The 26,578-nt window shown below is 43.4% G+C and overlaps 1 protein-coding gene and 1 long non-coding RNA gene across 7 annotated transcripts in view; one reads left to right on the top strand and one right to left on the bottom strand.

The window, feature by feature from the left end:
* The window catches only part of LOC111243940 (uncharacterized), a 253,678-nt gene that overhangs the window by 170,835 nt on the left and 56,265 nt on the right, over positions 1 to 26,578 (bottom strand). The window lies entirely within an intron of this gene.
* Positions 14,124 to 20,694, top strand: LOC111243943 (uncharacterized). Of its 2 annotated transcripts, none has more exons than XR_015321604.1 (4): positions 14,124 to 14,439; positions 15,011 to 15,227; positions 15,353 to 15,388; positions 19,927 to 20,694. It is a non-coding gene; the product is annotated as an uncharacterized LOC111243943 (long non-coding RNA). The 2 variants fall into 2 exon arrangements; XR_015321603.1 differs by lacking the exon at positions 14,124 to 14,439 and adding an exon at positions 14,445 to 14,656.

Here is a 26,578-nt window from a genome sequence, read left to right as displayed (position 1 = left end):
GAGCTGGCTTAACGCTCGCGATGCCACTGACTGCAACAGACAGAAGACTAGGAAATGCCGAAGCAAAAGCTGATTCTCTTTTTGAGGCAGCGGGAAAGAAATAGATTGCACTTGGATCCTTTCTGGTTGAGTTGCATTGTGCCATGGTGGTACAAGCTTGCCGCGAGAAACTTGAAAGGGTTAGAACAGGCAGGTGGTAGAAAGGGGAAAACTTTGCAAGCTCTTTTGCAACAATTTTGGAGGCTTAACGCTGCGCCAGTTGCCATCATTCTCTCTTTCGCCCAGTTGAACGGTACCAGGTTCTCGATTCTTCCGCGGGTCCGCACCACGCCGGATTTTCGGAGACAAGCTGATTTTGCTAAGAACCTATGGAGGCGAAGGCAAATCTGTCTAGACGCGTAAATGACCCAGATTAGGACATTTCACAACGTTTGATAGGAGCTACGATGGCCTCTGTTCCCCGACTTCAATCAAATTCAGGCTGCTTACTGGCCAGTGGGAATATAGTCTACTGATGGAAAACTAGGAGAAACGGCATTCTATGAATTGCCTAAAAACTCTCGAGGCTTAAGGTTTTTTCGTATTCTTAAATGACCAATTTTTTTAGTGCCGATTCACTCGAAACTCTCAGGGCTTAGCCTGCAGGTGAATCTGGGAATCTCAATTATAGAACATAATAAAGTGGCAGGTGAACAGAGAAAGCCATTATCATGGGCAATACCATAAGCACAGAAGTGAGCCATGTATGACTTAAAGCACTTTGAAACGTAATGTGTTATTTTTGATGTGTTTAAGCTACCATAAACTGGGCTTCAACGGTCAAAGGAAATCTCTTTCTGCAAAAAGGAAACGTTCACTGCAGTCGACTTAGCTATGTCCTTCGTCATTTCGGATTCATAACTCCCTTGGCCTTGTTCGGCTTTTTGATGGTCATCAAGACGTAATTAATCTCCAATATTTTATTTCGTCAAATGAGTAAGTAAGTCAGTTTATATATGGGTAGAGTTTTACCTAGTTTACTAATGCATGCAGAAGCAAAAATAGAAAAGGTTATCTTGATGCCTTAAATATTCAGCACGATAATTGCTAATATAAAATGTTCGATTCCGCGGAACCACATGATTTCGCCTAACTAATAAGAGATGAGCAATATACGACTGTATAAATGTCAACGTTTTTTGATCACTACAACAATTGGTGGCCGAATACAGGGTCGAATATCGCTAGAGCAATATTTTTAATTGGCAACACGCCTAGGTTGACTAGGACCACAAGCAAGGAACGGTTTAGCGTGTGAAAGCCTTTGTTTCAGTAATTGAGAGCCTTCTACCTTGAAACAAAAGGCTATGTTTCTACGAGGTAATAAACGGCTTCCCCTAGATTAACTCGGAGACTCTGAGGGGCTGCTAGAAACGCTAGAAGAAGTCTAAAGGAAAGTGGCTTTGGGGAAAAGGAAGGTCATTTAAGCTTGTTGGCGGGTTTTGAGGGGGTTTGAGATACCTGTCTGCCAGAGTCGAGAAACTCTGTTTCGATAGCACGACAGAGAGAGCTTTGTTTAAATTAAGCTAATGACGAGGGCATTCTAGGAACGAAGCGACCAGGGGCCATGTGGTAAGTTCGGTTAGATTAGAACTTTTCAACATACAATAAGTCTCATTATCAAAAGAAGAAGACTTGCTATCATTCGAGTATTTCGCGATTGCTAACCATGTGGCGTACTGTACTAAGGGAAAAAATTAATCCCTCTCTCGATGTTTTCTAGACCTAGCTGCAAGAAACTACGACCTTTACGTTCTAGTATTTAGAGATTGCTACACTCAGTCACATTCACACAACCATAGCTAGCTTTAAATTGGCGTGTCCTTTTATTTCTCTTGAAAAATAGAAATAAATGGCTGATGTAGTTATGTTGTTGCAAAAATTACCTATAGATTTCGGAGCAGTTGTCAGCAGCTCATCTTCCAGTTATTTCTATTTTTAGGCTATCTTAGAACTCTACTTCTGCCCCGCCCACATTGCCTGAGGACAGACAAAACAGCACACAAGGCAAAAATCGGAACGATAGATGTACTAGTCTACATCCCATCCAACCTCCAACACCAGTTCTAAATATAAACCACCGTGGGCCATCTTACATTATCACGCAGGAAGTTGGAGGGATAACTCGGCGGGAACCGAGGACGACAACAGACATTTCGAGGCCTCCATGGCACCGGTAACAGTGCGAAGAAAACTTGCAAAGGCCCTCGGGGGAACGACGCTACGTTCAATGCGGTTGGTCAAGCAAACGCTAGCGCTGTTGTACTATGGGCTTGCTGGGCCCCTGGTTCCCACATAGTGGATTTTCTCTTTCTGCGACATCCGTCTAGCCGTCTTTCTTGGCCTTCTTTATAGCATCTCTTCCTTAGTCACGAATGGGTCTCTGACAAGACGAGATTTCTATAGCCATAAGCGCTCTTCTGAGAGTTTTTCCTTCTTCTCAGACTGACCTCGTTGGAGGGATTGGTCAGAGTGCTGAAGTATGCAAGTAGTAGTCATATACAACGGAGTTATAAATAAGCAAGCAACTGATAAAGGTCCATGCATGTTCGATGGTGCATATGGTCATCTATGAGGGTTGGAACTACCATAGGCTACCGTAAAAGGCGCTACAAAGCGACCAACAAAGTTCGAGCGCCGCTGGCCGACGATGTTTGACTAACTGTGGCACGTTGTTCTCGGCCCTTAGTTGAGATAAAGTAAGTTTTTCTATTTTTCTAAGGGTCACAGATAGACGGATTTTCATCACAATTGAAGTCATTTGCCATAACGGCTGTGCTTGCGGCTCATGGATTTTGCTGCTACAGCTGCTGAATGGTGAAAGTACTCGACGATGAAGGAACGGCGCTATTTACTGTCATCTACGTATATATACACACAGGTTTATTTTCATACATATTCTTTCTGTCCATCTCTATTCATCGATATGCCGGTGAACTGAATAGAGCCGTCATTGATTTCTTTAGTGAGCGAAGGATAGAAAGAGAGAGAGAGAGAGAGAACGCGAGAGAGAAGTATAAAGAAGGTTCTTCACACCCTCTATTTGTAAGCATTATTCAGGATTCGTCCGCTAAGCAGATTGCTACAATAGGCTACACGGTTCTCATAGAATCATCTCTTTTTCCTGTGTAATCATCACAGGGCAAACACTGACAATTCCGCGAACGTTTGGTGCGATTCATTATAGCGTCCCTTGCCTGAATCCTGAGCACATGTCATCGAAATTGATATATTTGCCCTTCTTCCACCCGTTGGCCATAGTTTCGACTCAATTGATCCAAATGGGGCCAATCAGAAAGGTACACGGTTATTTTATCTAGCTCTTTTTTACACGTGGCACTTTTTCCCCTCCCCTGCTTCTGCACATCTAGTTTCTACATTTATCCCTTCAGTTTCCTCGGTTACATTTCGAAATGCTAATCGCCCCACACTGGTCTCCAGACAGCTTGTCTGCCTATTTCATTTTGCTCGGAGTTTCTATGCCAATTCAGAGCTACTGGTTGGCTTAACTGTAGGGGTCAGCGAGCAAATAGACAGACAGGCAGCTTTGAGCAAGGGTAGCAGGAAAAGATCGAGCGAGAATAGGCTTCGGTTAGATAATGGTCTCTGGCTTGATAGGGCTACTAGGCCTAAGCCCAACCCTGGGGATCCTCCAGTTCTGCATCGTGTTTAGCTCAGTTTCACACGAACACAGCAGTCGGCACAAAATGATTAATTTGGCTCGCGAATCCCCGAAGACAAAATAGAATTCTTCTCTGCATTCGCTGCCTGCCATTCCTACGTTGTCGACTTCCATTCCCAATCCTATGCCGTTCTGTAGAAACTGTACTTACTGCCAACAGTTCTCATTCTTTCTTCCTCACACTTGAAAGGCGAGATGTGCTGCAGCTCCTCAGATGACGGCCGGTGCCGTAACTGTTAACACTGTTCTCAGAGTCGCTTCCCAAATGCGGGTCTCGCAGCAGGACAAGTAATAGTGGTAGCAATGGTAGATACGATCGTGCCCTTACTTTGCAAATGGCCGTAGTTGCTCGGTCGCAGGAACAAAGTACGGGCAAACGGAGCTCGAGGCCGCGCCATGGGCGTCCTGCTGTTACACGAAACTGAATGAACGCGTGTGCAGCACGCTTGCCTGTTTATGTGTGTATCTGTATAGATGCATTGCATGATAAAAGTTCACCGGAAAACTTAGTAGCACAGCTAAAGAGCTTTGCTTATCGTACGACTTTGGCTATGAACAAGTTTTTCCTATTCGTTACTGCGCGTTTCTTTTCTATCCCCTTCATTAGTTAAAGCTGGTGGCAGCGGTAACCCACACTTTCATAAGCTAGAACGGCATCAGGTTCGGTAATAGCATAAGCGTATCTCTTTGAAGGAGAGTCCACAACAGGTCGTTCTATCTCGGATCGCAGCTTTTGTATGAGGCGTGAAATGTTAACAGAACCAGCAAAAAAGAAGCTATGGCGGAGAAAGGACGGACACCTTCGAACGCTTTCAAGGACAGCAATGAATAAGGTGAAAAATGAAAACGTTGCCATTAGTAAGACCCATAGGTAGGTCTATAACTAATAAGCGATTTGTTGTCTTCGGAGCTATGCGTGTTTTGCGCATACAAATGACGGGTATCAGCAACGTTTGGTAGTGGCCTTACTTCTATGCCAGCGTGTGTGACCTTTACACGTATCGTTAGCTACATTAAAAAATATGGACCTACTAACTGCGTAGATACCGCGTTGAGGCCTGAGACGTATTCGCTTCAACGCCGAACAGGGTCTACGGTATTCGACAGCCTTCTTCGATTACTGCTGCATGCCACTACACGCTAAACCTAATAGACCCTTTCTCATTAGCTATGTGTAATTGGTCTTAAGACGTCGCTCTTTAGAGAGTTGGGGTGCTGTTGGCTATACGGATAACATTTTCATCTTTTGACTGGAAACTGACCTACCATTAAAACGCTCATTTGAGGCAGCAAGCACTTCTGAGCTACAGCGTCAGTTAATGTTACCTGTAACATATGACTCTGTACGTGTTAAATGATCATTTTAATACGATGAGTGTATAACCTGCTGAGCAAGGTTATTCGTACAACTGTCTCTTTCTTGAAATATTAGTTCCGCCTATAAACGTATTTTCGGTCCAACAAGAATACATATCCCGATATAAAACTAACAGTTTCACAGCATTGGAGTGTCCATCAAACGTAACCCGTCAACAACCTGTGCCATTTCACAAGGGGTAAACTTGTACCCCCCGATATCAGATGCCATCAAGCAAATCGCACTCACTTCCCACTGACATTTGGCAATAGATAGTCCTAGCTAGTTAGTACGGGTTATATGCCAAATAATCACGCTCCGCAATGCATATTGCATAGCATTTCGTTTTACTACGCGTTCTTTCCAGTTAGTTAAGTCATCGTTTTTTTTTTTGTTGACCAAGTGGAGCCGTATACAAAATGGGTTAACGTAGACTGTCTAAGAAGTGCGCAGCCTAATCAAAAAACAAACTACTTTTTTCAACGTAAATTAAGATCCCGGGAAGTCTATGTATACACGTTCAGCAACGACGCTCGTACCCCTTTAATCCGTCCAAATAGCAGCTATCATCTTGGCCTGCAAAATAAGTGTTCATAAATATGATCGCGCTTCATTTGATAAGAAATCTGTCTGCCAAGCAAAATTTCGAGCCTACAAAACCAGATAGAGTAAATACGGTAAGTAGACCATAAACTTGCCATTAGTAAGCAGTGAAATCGGCGACGGTGCGTTTTTAGTAGAGCAAATTTGCCGTACGTTCTGTTATTTGTTATGTGTATTACGGCCCATTATGGTTTTTCTCTTTTTCAAAATGCTCACTTTAGACAACCCCATAGCCCCCGAAAAAACGGTCGTCATCCCGTTTTTTGGTCGGTGGAACAGTTTTTGCCAGTTAATACTTCGCAGTCTATTGTTTCGACTGTTGTTTAGTTTTCCATCCAATTACAGTTATTAATCTTAGTTAGTAATTAATAAAAACTCCGGCTTTTAGTCAACCGCTTTGAAGACGATCATTCAGTGAATGTGTTTTTGATACTAAATGAACAAACGCTGCACGACCGAACGGGCTATCGGCTCTTCAGTACGAACACGTTCTTTTAACATGCAGAATTCATGGATGAGCTGTGCTAATTCCAATATTATCGAAGCTTATTGCAATTTTTTCTGTTGCACACATGCGTCGTCATCCGAGCCGGTACGGAGTCAGCTGGGCAAATTTTCACGATGGCAAACAAATCTTAGCAAATAGCGTTCATCTGGGTTTTATCTAGCACAAGCGTAGTAACAACTAATTACGAAACATCACATTTTTACGAAAAACTTACGAAAACATCGACCCTTAAACGACAGCTAAGATTACTACTCCCAACATTACTAATCTGCTTGCGCGTATCTTTTGATGCTGGCGCGATGATTTAATACGCAACTTACATGGTAAATGTATATATACGCTGCGCGTCCTCCAGACTCTACAGGTCAACATATTCTTCCTATTCTAGTAACTTTAACAAATTCTATGTTCAGCCAGACGTATTAGTTATAACTGCTCGTAAACAAATACCGTTCATACAGAATCGGACGTACAGTTAGCGTCTATTTCTTTTTGCCTACAATTTAGCGGCCCACTTTTAGGCCAAAGGGAGCTTGTACAGATACGAGGGGCGTGAGATCAACTTACAATTTGAATACACCCTTCTTTTCTCAAGGTAAGAAGAGTTGCCACAGATTGCTTCAGATTGTGATTTACACAATACGTGCGCGTAACTCTACAGCTTCCGATATTCCCTGCGTACTTTCGACGAGGGGATAATTATCCTAATTAGAACACGTATTTAGGCAATACGTGTTATGATTAAAAGAAGACTAAATCACGGATTTTATATCTAAGTAAAAATTAAACGGCAGCCTTATTTTATTACGAGTTAACATCATAAGGGTTGGATGGCTTATTCTGTATAGAGAGTCAATATAAGATCGAACACAGCCTTCCCGGGTCCTACGTTTGGCCCAAAATGTCTACTCATTTTCAATGAGAGACTGTCACTCTATGATAGCCAATAATGCTTTCTTTGAAAAAAATCCTGATGCTTAAAGCACCGTAGCAATCTGACCATATCTACAAGGCAAAACGAATACCGTCCTAGTTTATTTTGGGCGTCGCTTCATTTTTCTACCGTCCTTAGAATTGAAAAAGGCTGAACGTGATTTTGATGTATACAGGCTTCTATAGGTATAGATAAGTGTTGTTTAAACTTAGAAAAATGGTCCCACATGTTCAGGCTACGTTCGTCAATTGAAAAGTACTTTATTTCCTAATTTGTACTATCGCTATTACAGCCTTTATCGATTAACGACTGTCCATTAGATAAGCAGCGCTCGTCTTTGTATTGCCATGAATTACTTCATGATAGCGATTGCATTGATGGGAGCGAGCATCGTTAATTAAGTACCATTGAATTTCTACTAGAATTTCATAGTTAGGCTTCACGGTCCCAGTCAGAAAACTTTAAGCTTAGTAATAAATCTAATAAATTCAGGTTCTTATAATTAGTTGATTGATAGTCGACGTTCTATTGATTAATGGTAAATATCATTTCACTAGAAATCTATCCATCAATATCATTAGCAAGGGTTTCTGTTCTAAAAGAAGAAATAATAAAATCGTTGTTGTATTATACATTATAGAAACAAGTAATAGTTGTTGAAAAGTAACAATTTGAAAAAACGTAAACACCCGGTGGAGGTGCCTTAGTGGAGTCGCACGCCCAGAAGCATTTCCGTAGTATTTCATGCTCTTCAATGCTGCGCGGGGGTGTAATTAAATAACCGTTCCGCTCGAATTAGGTGCGCTTGGACTTGGGTTATGAGTAAATCCATTTAAGAAGGCCACCATGTTTAACCAAATAAAATTTTGATTTTTCACTGGTTTGACTGTAATCGAAATCACTCTATTTACGAAACACATTCTCTTGTTGTATGTCTTGTGTCGTGTTCGGAAAATTTGCCCCGACTCTTTCTTTTGTCAATCGCCGTCGATAATCATCACGCAGCATTATAAGACAAACTTGTTATCTAACGCACGCTTGCCTTCATTTTATGATGCCCTATGCAGTCCCGACGTGTTTGTTCGGTAGTCCAACTGAGTTTTTAAACAAGGCCAATCACCCATCCTGCCGCTATTTTCAAGGGCTGCAATAGAATTTGCCCCTTCGGTGGCGGACCATTAACCGTTCTACGCTTAGCCAAAGATTGCTAGGTCTAATTGCTTTTGCCCCTAGCCAACCTCTGCAGGAAAGTCTGAGCCTCCGATAAAACTAGCACGACTTTAAAGCGTTACGCGCTATCCAGACATAGTCGCAAAGCGCTCCGATCGATCCTTTTGCCGAAGTACAAGCCTTTTTACAATTGCAACGATATTGCTGTTTGCGCTATGCATCCATTACAATAAGGTACGTTCATCTTGTCACCCCCCTAGGCTTACTTTCTTTGTTCCGCTTCTTTCCAGTCTCCTTTTCTTTCCCACTGTCCCTCTAAATACTTCTATCTCTATAGCCTGCGTTTGCTGTCTGCCGCTCGATGCGCCCCTCAGACGCTTTCAACCGACGTGTCCTTTTACACCGAACGTGTCTACGCGCAGCTTTCGCTTTGCTCCTAAGGCACATCGTCTTAGTGCACTAGCAAAACCTTACGAACTCACGTAGATGCCTGTGGACAAAACCCTGTCCATATACGGAAGACGGAATTTTCCATGCGGCCAACCACCCTCATCAGAAAAGTAAGGGGTATTATCTTAGAAGATGAAAAAAAACGTGGAAAAACGAATAACAGATAAATTGAACAGCGAAGACTGTATCCTACCCATTTGCGGCGGCTCGTAGCGAAACAGGGAAAAGAAAAGTCGAGATAGTAGTGGCGGATTGTATCAGTGATTTTTAGGATCCCTTAGTGGCCGGTCCACGAGCAGCGAATACCGGCGCCTACTGGATAGAAGGAAAGAAAATCGAAGGCCAACGTTTAGACAGCCGCAGCCGGTCCCATAGTCATTCTCGTTCTTTAGGACCTCAGGAGGGCGGAATGGAGAAGTCCCGAACAATAGAATCACAGTTTTTAGCCCCGGAAAAGGAGAGCCTGCTAAGGTCCATCCCGTGCGAATCACTCGCTTCAGCGAACGGAGCAACTGGAAAATGTACAGTGGTGGCAGAGCAAAGGATCCAGCCGGACGCACGGGAAAACGGCGGCGTTTTTATTCTGTAGAAATAGAGAGCAGAAAAGCAAGGCAGAGAAAAGAACTATGTCGAAGACTATGACATACGTAGTGGTTGGTGCGAGTTTGGTCCGGGCTCTATTCTATTCGATTGCATACAGAATTGCCGGTGTACCTTATTTTGAGAAGGATTTTTGTTGCGCTTCTTCTGGTGCCATTTCTTTATCTATTTATAATTTTGCTCTACCTGGATTATATGGCCTGCAATGCAATGTAGCACTTTTATGGTTTGTCGTGTGAAACGTATGTGGGCATTGTTTTATTTCATCTAAAAAACACGCACTCTGTAATACTTTTCAAATAACAGCGTACGTAGAGGGGTAGCAAATATACGTACGCTACAGTGTTCCTATTTGTCCTACCCGCATGCAATTAATAATTACGCACCACTAGACTCCATGATATATTTCACGCTAGACCCATGACATACTCTTCACCTTCCATTTGACTGCAATGCGCTTAAAGGCATTCGTTAGCTTTTGTGACCTATATGCCATGCTCAGCAACTCACTTGTAAAGGCCTTCATATTACCGCCCTGTGTATAAAGTTAAATAACCTTGCGTACCTCAAACATTAGTCTTCATTTATTTTGCCTGTCAGCATCGTCCAGTCATTATTTATCTATATTTCTAGTTTTTCTTTATTTGATCTTAGTTCGATCATATTTTATACGATGTCAACTGTTAATCGATATTCTCTGACGTACTTACAGGTATAAAAGATCAGACTGTTTACGTGAATAGAACATTCAACAAAGGACAAAGTACGCTAGAACATAAATGCAAACGAGCTTATGGGGGTAGGTCGATTAGGACGGGCATAATCGCATTGTGAAGCTATGTGCTTTTGTGTTTTCCTATGTTTATCTCCGTCGTTAAACAACAGGCTATCGGTTGTACCGTGTGCCACTTACTGCCAAATTCAGTCGCCGTATGCGATACTTAAATATACAGAATCGATCATCTACTTACTTCAAACTCGTTGCGTACGAAAACGTCACGTTATTTTCTTCGTATTATTGCAAGCATGTAAAAAGACACTTTTATAATTTGCTCACTAGTGAATAACGATGGGTGAGAGTCGTCAGAAGTTATCAGAAACGTATGTGGATATTTACTCAGATAAATATCTGATGCATTAAACCCCAGAGAAAATCTTAAGAACCGACCCAGATCAGTGAAACGCAACCACTTAGCTACAATTGCAATGGTAAGCAACGAAGCAAGTCTTATTGCTAATCTTTACTATTCTGAATTCACCAATTTTCTAAGAAACACTATCTCAAAACGTTGTTGCTGCTGCTGCTGCATAACATGTTACAACAAATGCTAGAAGCAAAAACCGACAAAGTACTTGCCTTCTGATAGTTAATTACATATATGTTTTGCCAAAAAGTACGCGACATACATAGCAAGCGACTACCTTTATCCTTACGTGTGGAATTTATCGTGTACTGCTTAAGTCATAGAACCTTTTTGCGAAGTCATAAGCCACCTGTGAGCTGCATCGCACGTAACAGAACACAGGATCAACCCTCGAAAGATGAATTATCTTGTAGCCTATAGCTTGTCGCTTGTTGCTTATTGCTATTCCTGTATAAAGAACACCCTTCAACCGTGTCAGCTGTCTTTGACAGCAGAAGGACGGCGGAGCCTTCGGGAAGTCTTACCATAGCCATTGCAGTGGTATAGGCTTGGATGCAGGCTGTCATGGAAAACTGCACATGTCCCAAGTCGCCCTTCTATCTCTTGCCGGCTTTTTTAGAAAGCAGGGTCAACAGTTTTACCTATAACGTTTAAAATAGCAAACATAAATGCATATACGTATTTATAAGCCAGGGTTCACCGCACAATTAAAGGTTCAGGTTGGTAACGCGCACTGTTTCTTGACAAAACTTCCGCAGAAATTCAGCATTACTTCGACAATGACACAGCTTAACTCTGATCACTTGTAAACTCTGAGCTGATTTCCCTGATGCCTTCAACATACCATGCCACCGTACCTCTTATTTCGCAGCTTTTGTTTCTCAACCGCCGAAGTCGGTCACGTCTCTTTGGTACGGTCGTTACGTCCTCTACGGGTCACCCCGTATACGTCGACGGCAGAGAGTTATAATGACTAACTTCCGAACGCCATTTGACGTGATTGTTGTCATTGTTAGTTGCAGCGCATAGTTAGCTGGGACGATTCTAACGTATCGTTCAGACCACTTGTGGCTGCCTCGGACGCCTTCTATTCAGTCCAGTCTTCTCGCGTGGCGCCCTCGCAACCGCGGTCACCGCTAGCATCAGTGCCTAATAATTACGCGATTTGCCTTCATTGTGCCTGTGTCATGCCGCGCTAGGCCTGACAGATGACCCGTAGCTTCAATGCTGCGTAGTCGTATCTGTGACAGCGATATCGGCTTACGAGTAGATGTGCATATAATAAAATCTAAGCTACCTAGGGTTAATTAGACGGACATATTGACTTGATAATTTCATGGCCATCAGTTGGCAGTTTTGCTATACTCTGAATAGAAATATAAATTGGAGTTGTAGGAGTAGGTTTTTACGAAATGGCAATGTTTCGACTTCGTTTGGCCACTATTTGGCACGGACGAGGAACATTATTCCTTCCAAGGACAAAGGCGTGTATTTTTCTAAAACAACTCTCTTCATTACAAACTAACAAAAGTTATACATGGTTTTGGGTAAGCTAAGGGGCTTTCAAGGTATGCATAGGTCTGCCAATCAGCCGTAGCTAAATAGCTAAGGACTCCCCTGTGGATTTTACGTACAGTTGCAAATGAAAAAACGCAAAACGCAGAATTGAGCAATAGCACAATAGACATAGTATAGTAATAATACGACGATACTTTTCATTACGAACTCAGTAAAATATATGTTTTACTGCTGGACCAAATGGGTACGTACATGAATACCTGAAAGTAAAATTGAGAGCGCCACCTACTTTGCGTCTGTTTGCAAGCGATTAGTGTTACGACAGTAAAATAATGTTGGCCCCTATCTTTCTGATCGTTGTAGTTACTCGGCATTAATGTATTATCAGCCAGAGGGGTAGACTTGGATATTTAGCGCTCTACCAGGTAGCAAGCCGATGACCGAAAAATTGCATGCGTGTTGCTTTCTGTTGCCTGGCGGCAAGACCGCTGACCTGTATCTAATGCATACTGGATATCCATGGAGTAGTCTGACGAGGACACCAGCATTGCCAGTAGACATACGTTCTCCAGGGTCTTACTTAGCAGAGAACTTTGTATCACTAGATCACCTCTTCGTGGTTTCGTTACCGACCTCTTCGAATGCCTTGAGTTTCCAATAAGATGTTCGGAGCAACGCCAACTCACCGGTGATCCACTCCCGCTGCGATACCAGTTTGATCTTCCCGTTGGTATACCTTCTGAATGATGTCCTGTGCATTCCCATTAAGACACCTGCTATCTAGATCTTTTTCATACACGTATACTAAGCTAGCAAAGGGGACAGGAATCCAAAAGCGGTAGAACTCAGGGGAGGAAGGGTACAGCCAGGGCAAGGGGGTATAGAAATAGGTAAAAGGATGCAGAATAAGGAATTTGTTCAGGAGTCAGGAGACCCAATGTAGTGACGTTGTGTTTGTATAAACTAATCCCTATGCCGTACGGGTTAGCATCACTACGAAGCGAGACAACGTATTTGCATTTGCAACTAGACAGATTGTATATAAATGGACCGCGAATCTATAGCGTGCACTGCGCTAAAATCGAAGATCAAACATTTAACCGTAGCGGTGGATTAACTACATATGTGGACTTGACAAAGTGTCTCATACGGAATGACATGCTCTGCATTATTAGGTATATTAGGTTACGATAGATTGTACTACTGGTAACGTTTGTCAACTCAGTGACCTGATAAGGAGCTTATACGTAGTCAAAAACATTTTTTTTCTTTGTTTTTAAAGCAAACCTTTTATGTTTTCAGTTGTTATTTAGGCACAATAGTAAAGTTTAGCTTGTTCGAGATGTTACCACCTTTTAAACCTGAATCAATTTTTGTCAGTCTTTGAATTTTTCCATTGCACGAAATATGAATTTGAACACAGGTTTAACTCCGTGATATCTGCCTTCATTTGATCCATTTGGTAAATGGAATCCATTCTCACTTTGTTCGTTAACAGACAACACTAAAATATCTACATGTTGGCAGCGGGCGGTGTTTTATAGGCTTATGAGTTATCGTATGGATTCGTATAATGTCGTATATCGTATAACGTCCTAAATATCGGTTTAAGTATTTGCCTTGTTTATGTCTATGGTATCAAACCACATAAAAGTCGATATAATTCAACAAATCAATAGTGTTGTATCATACACTTACATCAAACTTCGATAGTATGCTTAAGTAGTGCGTCTTCATCTGCAGGCAGCATCATACGCATACAAGCCCATATATCTTTCTATAAGTTCCTATATAAGACTATAAGAAATATAGTCAAATGCCTATCTATGATCAAACTTGCTCTCGACCGCTGTCGTGCCTTAAACTGCGCGCTTATACGAGTGTGTCTCAAAGGAGAGAAGGGAAGCGCGTGTTTGGGTTCTGAAACTCTAATGGTCGACTATTCGCTTTGAAAGCCCCGAGAGGGTGTCGACTTCGCGTGAATATTCACTGCTCCCGTTCGCCTGTTTATGTCTGCCTGTCCATCTTTCAAGTAGTTGCGTAGTCACGTCTTGCCTACTGCTTACCAGCCGTAGAAAATCTGCGACCACTGCAGACGTTTGCAGTGATCGTGAACAGCTGGATGTGAAACTGTAGTAGGAGAAAAAATTTTCAATCCTGTAAAATCAGAATATTATGTCGAAGTGCAAAATTTAGCTTTGCCATTCCCATCAGCCAGTGGCGAGTCTGTAACAACGAAATGAGTATGTGCATGTGACCATCCTTTAATGGTGCACATCAATGCAAAACGGTGCTTTAGGCCAGTACGATGAACTCAATTAATATTGAAACAGTGCTAAATGAAAGAGTTATATTGGCTAGTTTCTCGTGGCAGCGGCCTATCTTTTGGCCTTTTAGCTTGCGAACCTCCCAGTGCTTAGGCTCGACATAAAGGTACAGTAGCCAAGGGACGGTTCTGGGGCCTAAGCGATAAAGCTCTATTATACTCTAAATGGATCAAAGATCAATTTCTGGCTTAATGATCGAACGCAGTCAGTTTCAAAGAAGGCTCCACGATCGCGACCATTTGCTTAGTCGTACAGGCTCTCGCCTAAAAATAAAAGACAAAGACGCGTAATTCGTTTCTGGTGCTACACGATAGTTGCATAAGGTGAAAAGGCTACTTTTAATAGAATAGAACGAAAGTATTTGATAGAGTTATTCTGAGACTATGGAATCAATTTTAGGGGTGATTTGTAAGCATACCGAATACTTTTTGAATTGGAAACGCTTGAGATACTATATTCAAGGTACTTAGGGGCTAGTTTCTTATGATTTGTCGCTTGGCCTGCGACGCAGACGCGGGCAAACAAAAAAAATAGTACGTTGTAATAAGTCTTCTGCGTTCGTACGACCAAATATAATTTAACAAAGGAAAATGCTTTACAACTATATTTTTATGTTTTCACATATATTTCGATGCCTTCATTCTTGACTCAGTATAATATAACAGATGGTTCGACAGGCCTACCGCTAAGAGTCGTGAGCGCACGAGAGCAACAGGGCGCTCTTTCAAGACCGCGTTCCGAACAAGTAATGCTAAGAAAGACGCGAGACGTGCACAAAGATAATAGGGTTTCATTTCCGTGGCAAAGATGCGTTTCCAGATCGAGCTTCATCTTCTCACTGTCTCTTATTCAGGCCTTCTTTTAGCGTTCCCAACACCGAAACGACAACGATGGGTAAGTCATAATTCGTTGCTTGTTTGATAGCAAAGCCAACGACAATAACAAAGTAGCGGTGAGAAATTTCTTACTGAAGCCACCTATGATGTAACATCGGTATTCTTGTTTTCTCTCGACGCCAGGCCCTTGGTCAGGACCGTGCATGATCCTTTGTTTAGGTGAGTGGACGAATTAAGCTATACGAAGACGACTCGCCGGGTTATCTGAGAGATCTTTTACTCGTATAAGATGGACAGTGATGTAATGAACGGATTGTCGCGAATGAGGAAGATAAAGCAGAAGTGGTAATATTCTCTTATATGTAACGCGAAACGCGAGTGCGGCTGTTAGATACCTGGTAGAACCAAGCCCTTTTCTTGAGAGTCTTGTTTTTAAATCGGCATTCCGATAATGTTATCACTGATATATTATATCCAGAACGTCTTTATACGCCTTTTAGTGAAGAGAACTCCTATTCAACGTTGCTCAGTCATACGAAAACCGGCTTGCCACGAAAAAACACTAGAAGAAGCAGAAATACTATACATTTTATTGGTTTTAGCCTAGTGCAGTTGCACGCCGCTCTGACGAAACGAACAAAAGGATTCTCAATAAGATCGTTGTCTCTAGACGGCCTTGCTCCGACATGCTGGAGCCAGCCGGCCGGCGGAGGCTTGTTGGACCTGCTTTTGTCCCCATGTGGGTGTGTTGTTTACCCCGTTGGGGCTCTTCTCACAAGGCCCTCTCCCAGTGGGATATTGCCGACCAGCCTTCCTTAAACACAGAAGTCTTGCAGGAAAAGCCTGGAGGAATAGGGGTATGGTAGAAATATTTCAGTTGATGGGAAAGGGTCGCCAGCGGAGACAGGAGCCGCCGAAAGATTTCGATGGTTTCGCCAGTTAGCTAGGCAAGGGCCACGGCAAAGAGGCAGCATCTATGAGTCAGGATGTACTATTTGTGCCTGTTTCGTCGCCGCTGGCTGCGACGAGTGGCCGCGCTCCACTATGACTACTGTTCCCCCATCCATCACATACAGCAGGCGCCGCAAGAGAGACCCGGGTCCGGCCGCGAACGGCGAGAAAAGGATGTGTGATGCTCGGTCGACGCCAAGGCCCCGATAGGCAGGGCCACATTCGGGTATTTCATGGACAGTACTACTCACTAAAACGAGCAAAAACGTTAGTGGCAAAGACGCTGGCCATTTGAGATGGGTGGGCGACACACGAGACTGTACTGACATTGGGAAGGATGGCTGGCTGTGATGGGTGAAACAGAGTTAGGAAACACATTATGAGTACGTGAAGAATAGATTGCTCTTACAAGGAAGATTCTTAGGCTGACTTTTCATGGTATATAGGAGGTCGCGGCATGGTGGTATAAGACGATTTAAATAAGTCATCATCAATATTTCAAATCTTTCGAAAGTTTGAAAAGCAATTGTTAAGTAGAAAAAGGATCGTTATCAATAGTATAGGAAAAAGCTGTATCCTGTAAATTCGTTTAGGGCCCTTTGAAGAACTGTTAACTTGCGAAGTATGGTTTCCGTAACTTAATGGGAATCACTCTAGTCATGTTCCCGTTTTATGTTGCACCCTTAGCAGATTTAGGGTTTAGCCTACCCTAATGGTAGTGTTGAGGTTTGGATTACTTCAACACTAACGTCCATTTAATCTAAGAACGAGGACTATTTTACTGCGCCACCTTATCTCTCTGTTCGCAAGAGGAATTGGATATATACAGCAAAAAACAAGCCCTGAACTCAAATTCCGTACCCCATTATGTCATACGCTTTTTACCTGCATTTCCTTTTAGCTTACCCTCTTTGCTACCTTATCATAGTAATTTCAGTACGACACAATATTTCTACGCTGCTTTGCTATCCCTCCTACACATACCGCTGCTCGCCAAGGCACGCAAGAAGTTCTGCAAGCCTCAAAACCTCGTGTAGTGGCACGCATTCTGTCACTATGCGCACGGAATAGCATACGGTGGTGCCGGTCTCTATAGTCGAACGTCTGACTTTTACCGTAGGTCTAGTAGGCTAAGAGAGAACCGAATTCCTACCAGACAGTGCCTCTAACGTAGGCAGAGCTCTTTCGATACACTAGACTCCAAAACTTCGGAGGTAATGTGAGTAGTGTATCAAGCTATAGTCATCGTCTTCGGATGCATCTTTACACTCTGATCCGATCGGTTCTCTCCACGAGACTTTCTTTTCTTTTTTAGCACCCTTAAGGATTGTACGTATTGACCCCATAATCTATGGATATACCGAGATGCGTAGAGCAGGTAACAGATGGCAGTCCGTCACCACCCGCGATAACATTTCCATGCATTAACACTGTTGGTACCATTGTTGTTTCCCGCATAGAGAAAAGAGAAAAAGTGGGTACCACTCAAGACCGTGGATTCCGCAACAGCGGCCTCTAATATAGAGGAAGTTTCCAGGGCTTTGAAGGCTGCGTAACTTCGGGCGTAAGAGCCAAAAAAGGAACAACCTCCCTATAATTCCCTATTCCCTTTCTATGGATAATACGAACGGTCCGAGCAGCGTCTCGTCAAGGGCTAGCACAGCAAGCGAAACGACAGCTCTTCACGCCGCCGCGGTGAAGTGTCCGATGGCCTTCGCGGTGCAACGAAAAAGGACAAGCATCGGCCGTTGCCACAGCAGAGCCAAAGAAAAAATGCTTCGTCAGCACTTTCCAAACGGCTTTTGAAGCGCAACCGTGAATCAATGGCGAACGCGAAATGGAGAGACTTAGGCGCCAGGGCGCGTTGGGCAGCCTTTGAAAGACTGCTACTGGCGTCGCACTGCCAATATTTCCTCTGCGCGCGAACGACATTCATCTCTAGATAGAGTGTACAACGAAGTATGATAATACCGCGTAAGAGACAGCAGGCGCGAAGGCTCGCTGAAAGAATCACTGCTGACTGAGTTCGGTGCTATCAGTAAATTCTATTCCAGCGGGCGGCTAACACTTTGCACTTCTTGGATACACACATCTTGTCATTTTTATTCTGCGAATGTCGCTTGGATGCTCCGCAAATGCCGCGTGTCCTCGAACACATGACGACAGTCTCATACATTCGTACACGTGTCTACTATAATACCCTGGCAAAAAAATCATTGGTGTATGTTAAATCATCAAATACCGAAAGAAGAGGAGTGTGTCAAGCACACAGATTGCTACGCATACTCTTTATCGAATGGGGCGGTGGCTCCTAAAGCATGTGGCATGATAAGATAAACCACACCAAGATTCAAGTGATCCAACTACAGACGTTTTTACTGCGTGCACGCTTCTTTGTCCTGCATGCCAGTTGAGCCTGTTCATTCAAGGAATGAGAATCTGCGGTGGCCATGGCAGTGGAATCACTGCGGTAACCTTGATTGTTTATCAGATTCAAGGCCTAGAAAGGCTTTATACCACTGCGCAAATACACTACGGTACGGGGTTAACTTATAGACGAGGTTTACCATACACGCGAGTAGTATCTCATTCGCATCTCACCGCAAACTACTCATCGCTCGCTGCAAAAGCAACATTTGTTCCCTTTGTTTCTCCCACACACCTTCGATGATAAGGATTTGAAGGGCGAGTTGGACAGGGAACTAGCATGGTGCCACGTACCGCATTGCAATATCGTTATTTCCTGCTCCCTGGACACGTTTGCGGTTGGCAAACATGTTTGTTTTTGTAGCGCTCGTTGGTCTATCAAAACTAAATGCCAGCGGTTGGCAAGCGAACGAACGTTTGCTTGTTTGACACAGAAGAGACGCATCGTCCCCCTCAACTCGGCGTCTTAGCAGTTTTGCGTTGTTTGGATTGCAAGTGCCTGGGGTCGCCACAAAATCTCCTTCCTGGATTGTTGTGCGATCCAGGATAACGGATGGCTCGCTAGCCCAATAGCCGTTTTCACTTCTGTGCCTGTTCGAAAATAAAACGGGAATCCTCCCAGTTTCTGTCGGTCCATGAGAGTCATCACCTTGTTCCGTTGCTTAGCTATAAATACATCGACGGCTGGCTGTTGTTGTAGTGGTGATAGTGAGGCGGCCGTATCTGAAGATATAGAAGTGGTCGTATGTGTCCTGTCGGTGGTTATATGAGCGATGCGGTATTAGCGGTTCGATATGGTGCGAATACTCAGCTGCAGCAAATTCGATATATTGATTTATTGAGTGACAGAGTGCTGTTCTACTCCTGTGTACGTGCGCCTGCGACGGTCAAAGCGGATGCGAATTTGTTTAATCGCAAGCTTAAGACAGGTCAAGTAAAGCCACCGAATAAGGCGCAAGCAGTATTTACTTATTTGGTTAGTTTGTTGATTGGCAAGGTTGCGCGGATTGGTGACGGCTGGTTCATTCACTTCATCAATCAAAACCGTCACTTAAGATACAAATGCCAAAGAAGACGTATAGCTAAATGTAGTTATCCAAGATCAAGGAAGTCAATTTCACCAACAATTTTATGCTCAGATAATTATTAGTCATGTAACTAATTATGCAGAAGAAAGCCGAGGCTCAAATATGCCCTCTTACATGGACAAAACAAATCTGAGACGATATGACGTAATTTTCTGTCTTCTGTGGTCAGTGCCTTCTCTACATTATCACCTATCATATCGCACCAAACCATAATACAATCGTCTGGCTAGGAAAAACCTTTAAAGTACGAAGAACTTACGGGAAGCTTAAGTGAATTTTAACTTTTTTCAGATAGGTGGCGGGCCAGGCAACCCGGCATTAATCGTATTGTCCGGTTTTCATAGTAGTGGCGTAACGTCGAAGAAATAGTACATCTTCATGTATCGCAATCGACCGAAAGAAGGGGACACGCGCAAACGACGTGGGATCCCTCTTTACCAGTCCGTCAACAAAGTATTTATGTCCTAACGCTAAGTGCGTAGCTCAGACTAGTCGTCAGTTACGCCTAATCGCCGTCGTTGAATACGCGGACAACGATGCCAGTCCGCGCTAACTTCGCGCCTTCTGCTTCGGCCCTTTCTTCCAAGTTCATCCAAGATATATGTACGCAAGTGTTTTGGATATAGGATATCAAAGACGCTTGCATACAAACAATGCCTCAAGTTAGCAGTAACCTACAGCAACCTATCGGTACCTACCAGCACATTCTACATATAACACAACATATATTACATATGACCTACGTTACCACAAAATTAGTTTTAAATTGATGATGTAACTAGCGGTAAGTTGAAGCAAACGCGTGCACCTCTAAGCAGATGAATGTGTGCGCAAAAACTTAAATATGACACAGGCATCGATTGGTTCAATCGAAACGGGTAAACGTCAATAAAGCACTTGTTATTCGCAAAAGCCTCTGAAAGGAGACCTCGAAATGCTGGGCGCAAATGGAATGCAATGTCCACTTCAGAAAATACATGTAGTTCATCATCAGAGGCCATAGACGATCAATACGTGATTAAGTTCGGTGATCGTTCGGTAATAAAAATCGGCAACAAACATAGCCACTCCGTACCTAGTTATTATGTCTGTACGGACTAAACACACATATGCCGACGTCCGGGTATGTGTATCGTTTTATAAATAATTTTTTTTAAATAGTTTTTAATAAATAGTAGATGTCTGATTTCATTCAGAATGTCACGTACACACTTTACACTAATACAAACCCAACGGAGGATCGTAGGTCTATGATGCATTACATTAAGGGAGATCTGTAGTTCAGTGGACAAAAGTAGGCGCTTCAAGCGGCGCGCGCTTCAGATCACTGGAAAACAACCCACCAATCAATTCTGCTATAGCTACCATTCGCAAACTACCGCCGTAATCTTAAGGGCGAGCAATTGCGTTTCCGTCGCGTACGAGGCCTTTTAAGCGGGTAACAAAAAGTGCTACTGGCCGATTGTTGTCTCTGCTTTACCCAGCTGACAATAGTGTTATTGTCTTTGCTCAACGATTCGATCAGTGCGGAGACGTCTTGGAGATGGCGCGAAATTTGAATCTGGCTCATGTCGTCGTCGAACAACGGACATGGACAACTAACTGCAGACAGACAGGCGACCACAATGACTTCGAACACGTCGAGTCTAAAGACTGTCACCACCATATCACCGCAACACGCAGACAAACATTTTGATACCAATTCTGCTGGTAGCTATAGGAGAGGATCCGTGATGATGAGAGCTATAGAGCTATGACGAAATATCGAACAGTAATGTAATACAGACAAAGAGAGTTAGCCAACAAGAAAAAACGTCATAGATCTAGTTTGTTATTAGGGAAAACTGTAAAATCCGAAATGTCACACGGGGCACCACGCTCAATGTCGCCCAGGTATTGACGCAAACAATGCGTCAGTAGATTTTTTCTACTGCATCAAATGAATATCTTTTTATGTTAGAATGAATAACGCGAGCATCATACATTAATGACTGTTAGCTTCGCTTTTGACTAAATCGCTGTAGATTTATTTATTTAAATGGAGAAAGCGGGGTACGGATCCGACGGTGTCCGACGTCACGTAGAAGTGTTGTAGCGTAACGATGGATACGCATTTCATGGAACAACTGGGTTCTATCTGGTTCGCTTCGAATCAGTGTAGTCCTTGTTTAAAATTATTTAAATAAGTCGGCAGTGAGGTCATTGGTGCGAAGAACTCTAATGCCATGCTGCACTATCAACAGATGTGTGTATAGTCACCTTAGTTAGATCATTAACAAGCATAAGAAAACCCGGTGGATGAGTATTACATCAACTATCTAGCAAAAAAATTTGGATCTTCTTGAATCGTTATTGGACGATTTCAATCTAGCGATTTGCTACGCTATCCAGTAGTTTCTGCCAACTTTCCTGATTTATTCCAACATACTGTGTTGGACGAAGTTCGAAACAGCTATCTCAGGGCTTTTTTGTCGGAAACTTAGCTATCCAGGCATTTGTTTGTGGTTTGCTTCCACTCTAATTCTTCAGACAACTAATACAAACATAATTAAGATTAACGGGACTGCGATAACCGGAAAGGCAAAATGTCAGTATTGTCACATTACCTCTACCAGTGGTCTTTCCACCTTGTCCGAGGCAGCACTTCTTCTATGCTTTTTTTTTGGCTAAATTCACCTTATTTGTTATCTCCTTCCCTATTTGCGTAATCCAATGGATGGTCAACGGCCGAATGACACGCTGGCTATCAACCAACCCGGCTCGCTCTGTGGATTCGAAAGTACCTCAACGCCGTAGATACGTCGATGGCTTTGTCCGCATAATCGCATGGTATACGCGGCAGTTTTTGTATCCGACGGGCGAAACGCATTGAGAATACGAAAACGTCTGCGCTGATCGCTTACTGTTCGCCTGGCGTCTTCTCCTGGTTAGACTCGTCCATTGATGCTATCCAAAAAGTACTATCATGGCCTCTTCCCGCACAAGATGAAAGCAGTAGCCGCGGGAGCAGCCGGAATATTGCGTCTGATTGTAAGCCATATGGATTGCAGTCCTGATGCGTTTCATGGGATAACAGTGGCCAAGATCGTTGGGGCTAGCAGCCGCTCGGTCCATAGCTAAAATTGTTCAAAGCCAGCAGGTACAGACTCGAGCCCAGGAAGCTCGGCAGGCTGAGAAAGCGAAAAACTATAGAAGCGAATGGTCGGCTAAGGGCCAGAGTTGTAAAGCCACTTATTCCCAATATGGCGCCATCGTCTCGTTGAAGCTGGATTTGATCAGGAAGGTGAAAACCAGGAGTGCCCCTGTGTATGGACCCTCAATTATTTGCTGTATCATCGACCGTAGCAAGAGATGCCCAGGAAACACGGGCAAAGTTGGATAAACCGGGTTTATGTCTAACAGTTTGTGCAGTCTCACGTGTGCTGAGTAACCGGAAACATGGCTAGGGTATTGAAATGCGTAGAACTATTGCTTCCATGAAGATCTAGCTTCAACACAGCAAGTCCGCCAATATTCAATTTTCTTTTAAAATCAAGATTGAACTATGCGCTGGACAGACTCGCATTTCCTATTATGTAATATAACCGCGAAAGTAAACCGTTAAGTTGCAACTTATTCGCTGCGCGACCAAAGAAATGATACGTTATATAGTTAAACTAAGGTACCACTAATAATAATAGGTATTAATCATTTAACATGTTCACAAGTGCTCTAATAGAACTAGCGCGTTGATCTTCTTTTATGATCTTCATATTCATATGTCCCGTACGTGTCTGTATTCTCCTGTAATTTTACGCAACATTCTGACGCTCTTTTCTCTGACTACTACCAGTGGTAATGAGTGTCACAATTCCATTTCTATCGTTTTTAAAAGATATTCACAATACGTACGATTTTCATATGATAGTGATGATTAGAAAAATAACCTACACACATACGTATATGTCAATGCTAATACACGTTCCCACATACGCAAGTACAAACATACGCCTATCTCAGCTCTTTGCTCGATTCTGTCATCGTCGTCGTCGTTATTTCCATAAACTCCACACCGAGCCTTATTGTTTGTCGATGTGCCCAAAAACGTGGCTACTCGACCTACAGAGTCCATTCTTTATCAGTACTGCCACCGGACCGTCTGATTAACTCGAAGCCTCACAGAACTTGGCAACTTTTGTCTTTTGCCCTTCCTATTAGTTTCGTGTTTGTTATGTATGTAAAAAGAGGCAATCGAACAAATTCAAGCTCACTCGATCAATGCCGCTAGCAGGGCCCCATAAAACGAGCTAAGCACGTCTGCATCAAGCATGAGGTAAAGGTTCAGCGGAATTGTTTCGTGAATGCGGCGGAGCAGTGCCAGCGCGAGGCTCGCGTCTCCTGCCTTGCCAGGAGTGAGGTAAGACATCGAAGACGAATTTCAGCTCGGTAGAAGCAGGTGCGGGCAAACTAATTGTGCTCTTTCTCTCTTTCCGTCCCAGTCAGCCGGTAAGTAAGTCAGCCGACAGTTTAATAAGGCCGATTTATCAGTTTAAAAATCAACCAACAGGCTGTACTGAGGTCGTAGTATATTGCTCTGGCGTTGCGCGGTCACTGAAATCGCCCAACGATAAAGTACCGCTGAGGCGGAAAACGAAAAATGTTAAGCTTGACGCGAAACACCATCGGACAAAAAGCGCACTTGACGCGCTTTGTGTTTTACCGTGTTGTGTGCGGCACGTATAGAGCCTCACTGGGAAACCGTTCTTTGCACGTTGCTTATTTTCTTTCTGCTTTTCCAGCTCTCGCCGGCCCATTCAGGGAACGCGTGAAATACCCGAAGTCTTGGGGAAACTGTCGGAAGCTGTTTAGGGGTGACTATATATCGAACTACTTTGTGTGCACCTCTCCTTCGTCTCAAGTTAAGCTCCGGTGAGTCCCGCAAAGTTGCTAGTGCTGCAGACAGAACCAACTAGCAGGGACTTGTACCAAGCTAGTTCTGCCTAACGGCAGAGTAGTGAAGTGGACAAAAAGATTCAGTCTGGTCATAGTCATGCCAATGGACGTAGTGGCAATGTTCGGCGTGGGCACATTGGCAAACGTGGCAGAAGCAGAGTTGCTATACCTCTTCCTTTTTTGTAAGTGCGTGTTGCAGAAGGAGGCATCAGAAGGTACCCGAATCAAACTTGCGGGGGAAAAAGCACAGATGGGATAGTATTGAAGGTGGTGTGTAGGTTGCTATACCATGGATAGTAACCAATCGGGGTCTTTAGTGCTAGTGATGGCTGACAAGCGGCTCTCGTGGCTGAACGCCGGATCACTGTTGAAGGCTGATCTCTCATCCCTACTTTCTCCACACTTCGTCCTCTACAGTATACAATCTTCCTCTATACTGACGTAAAGCAGTATCGACCTCATAAGCGAAACCTATTTGCCTCTTCTCGCTCCACCTCGATCGGGTTTTGTCGTGTGGGCCTGTTCGTTGGGCCTGGATCGACCCTCTCTCATTTCGGTCTTCAGCTGGCTTGACCAGTGCCCATCGCCTGCCACTGCGTAAGTTCACGATACCCACCTCATCGCCTGTGACCTCCTCATCTGTTCACTCATTCGTTCTCGTCGGCGCAGTATCTAGAGAAGGCTAATCTGTTTCTTTAACCCCAGCCGCAACTCCCGCACGTAACCTAACATTGCCTCCATCTACTTTCAGCCCCTGCTGTCCTGCACTTTTCGCAGGCAATATAGGGTGAAGTGGGAAAAGCTGATGTTGACCGGCTTAAGAATGGGATGGCCTGTTCTGTTGGATAATAAAACAGCAAACACTGGAGCGCTCAGTAGCAGACATCCCCCCCTCTAAGTACGTCGGCGTATAATGTGGACCGCATAAAAAAGCATACGCATCGTCGGGTGGGCAACAAAAAATATAGAGTCACAAGACACTTATTGATCTATTGACACATTTATAGTGGCAGGCGAAGCATACCTCTAAGCTTACATATATATATATACATGAGTGAGCACGTGTTCAGTGTATGTATATTTGATCTGGCTTCTCTGAGAAATACAATTTGTTGGCTGCCGACGGCTACACAAACTGCTTATAAGATTCTAACAAGCTAAAGGTGGGCCGGTGATATTAGCTTAGCGGCTATAGCGTGGCGGAAATGTAATGAGTCTTTTCTTGTGTTACGTAAAGGCGTAGGACGAATGTAGGTGTCTTCAATGAATCTTTTAAAATTGGAACCTAATAGAGGGCCCCCTCTCGACTTGGATATATAAATATTAGATTGTCTGAAACTTGAACAAATTTTAAAACTTAGAACAACGGCATCTCAGTACATGTTAGATATACTTTTCTTTATAACTTAAACACTCAAGCCAGCGTTCTCGGAGCTTCTTAACAACGATGATTTGGACTGCAGGCTGAGTACCGAATCTCATTAACAATGGCTTGTTCGAGTGAATCAATAGAATACGCTACCCCATCTATCGCTCGTTTTAAATACAAAAAATAACCAAAGTTACACGGAATTCAAAGTGGAGAATGTGGCAACTGAAAATATCACTTGTTTTGCTCAATCCAGTTGAAGGCCGAAACGCGATGATGAGCTTTTACGTTATCGCCAAGTAACATATTGTGTGATGTCGATCGCTGAAAGACCTATCAAGACGCTCTTTAATGTGTCAAGGTTCCTGCCAGGTCTAAGCGTTTCCTTTTCAGGCAAAGTTTCGTAATAGCAAATGCCTCTATTATCCATCGCGTGCATGAGAGTTAACCTACGACCAAATATATATGGAACTGTTAGGGAACTATTCTTTCTTTTCTTTGATGCCATTTTTTTCACCCAACCTTATTCAGTCAGTGGTACGCATGACTTATATCTTTTCTCAAATAGGAAACGTCGGCAGCAATTGTTACGGTAGCTTGATTTAGTTCAATGGAGCAATTTCTGCCCTGTCTACTAAACCT

This window comes from Varroa destructor, unplaced genomic scaffold (assembly GCF_002443255.2).
Source record: "Varroa destructor unplaced genomic scaffold, Vdes_3.0 BEIS01000002.1, whole genome shotgun sequence".
Lineage (NCBI taxonomy): Eukaryota > Metazoa > Arthropoda > Arachnida > Mesostigmata > Varroidae > Varroa > Varroa destructor.
The sequence above is the reverse complement of the archived record's forward strand: the minus strand, read 5'-3'. Positions and strand labels throughout refer to the sequence as shown.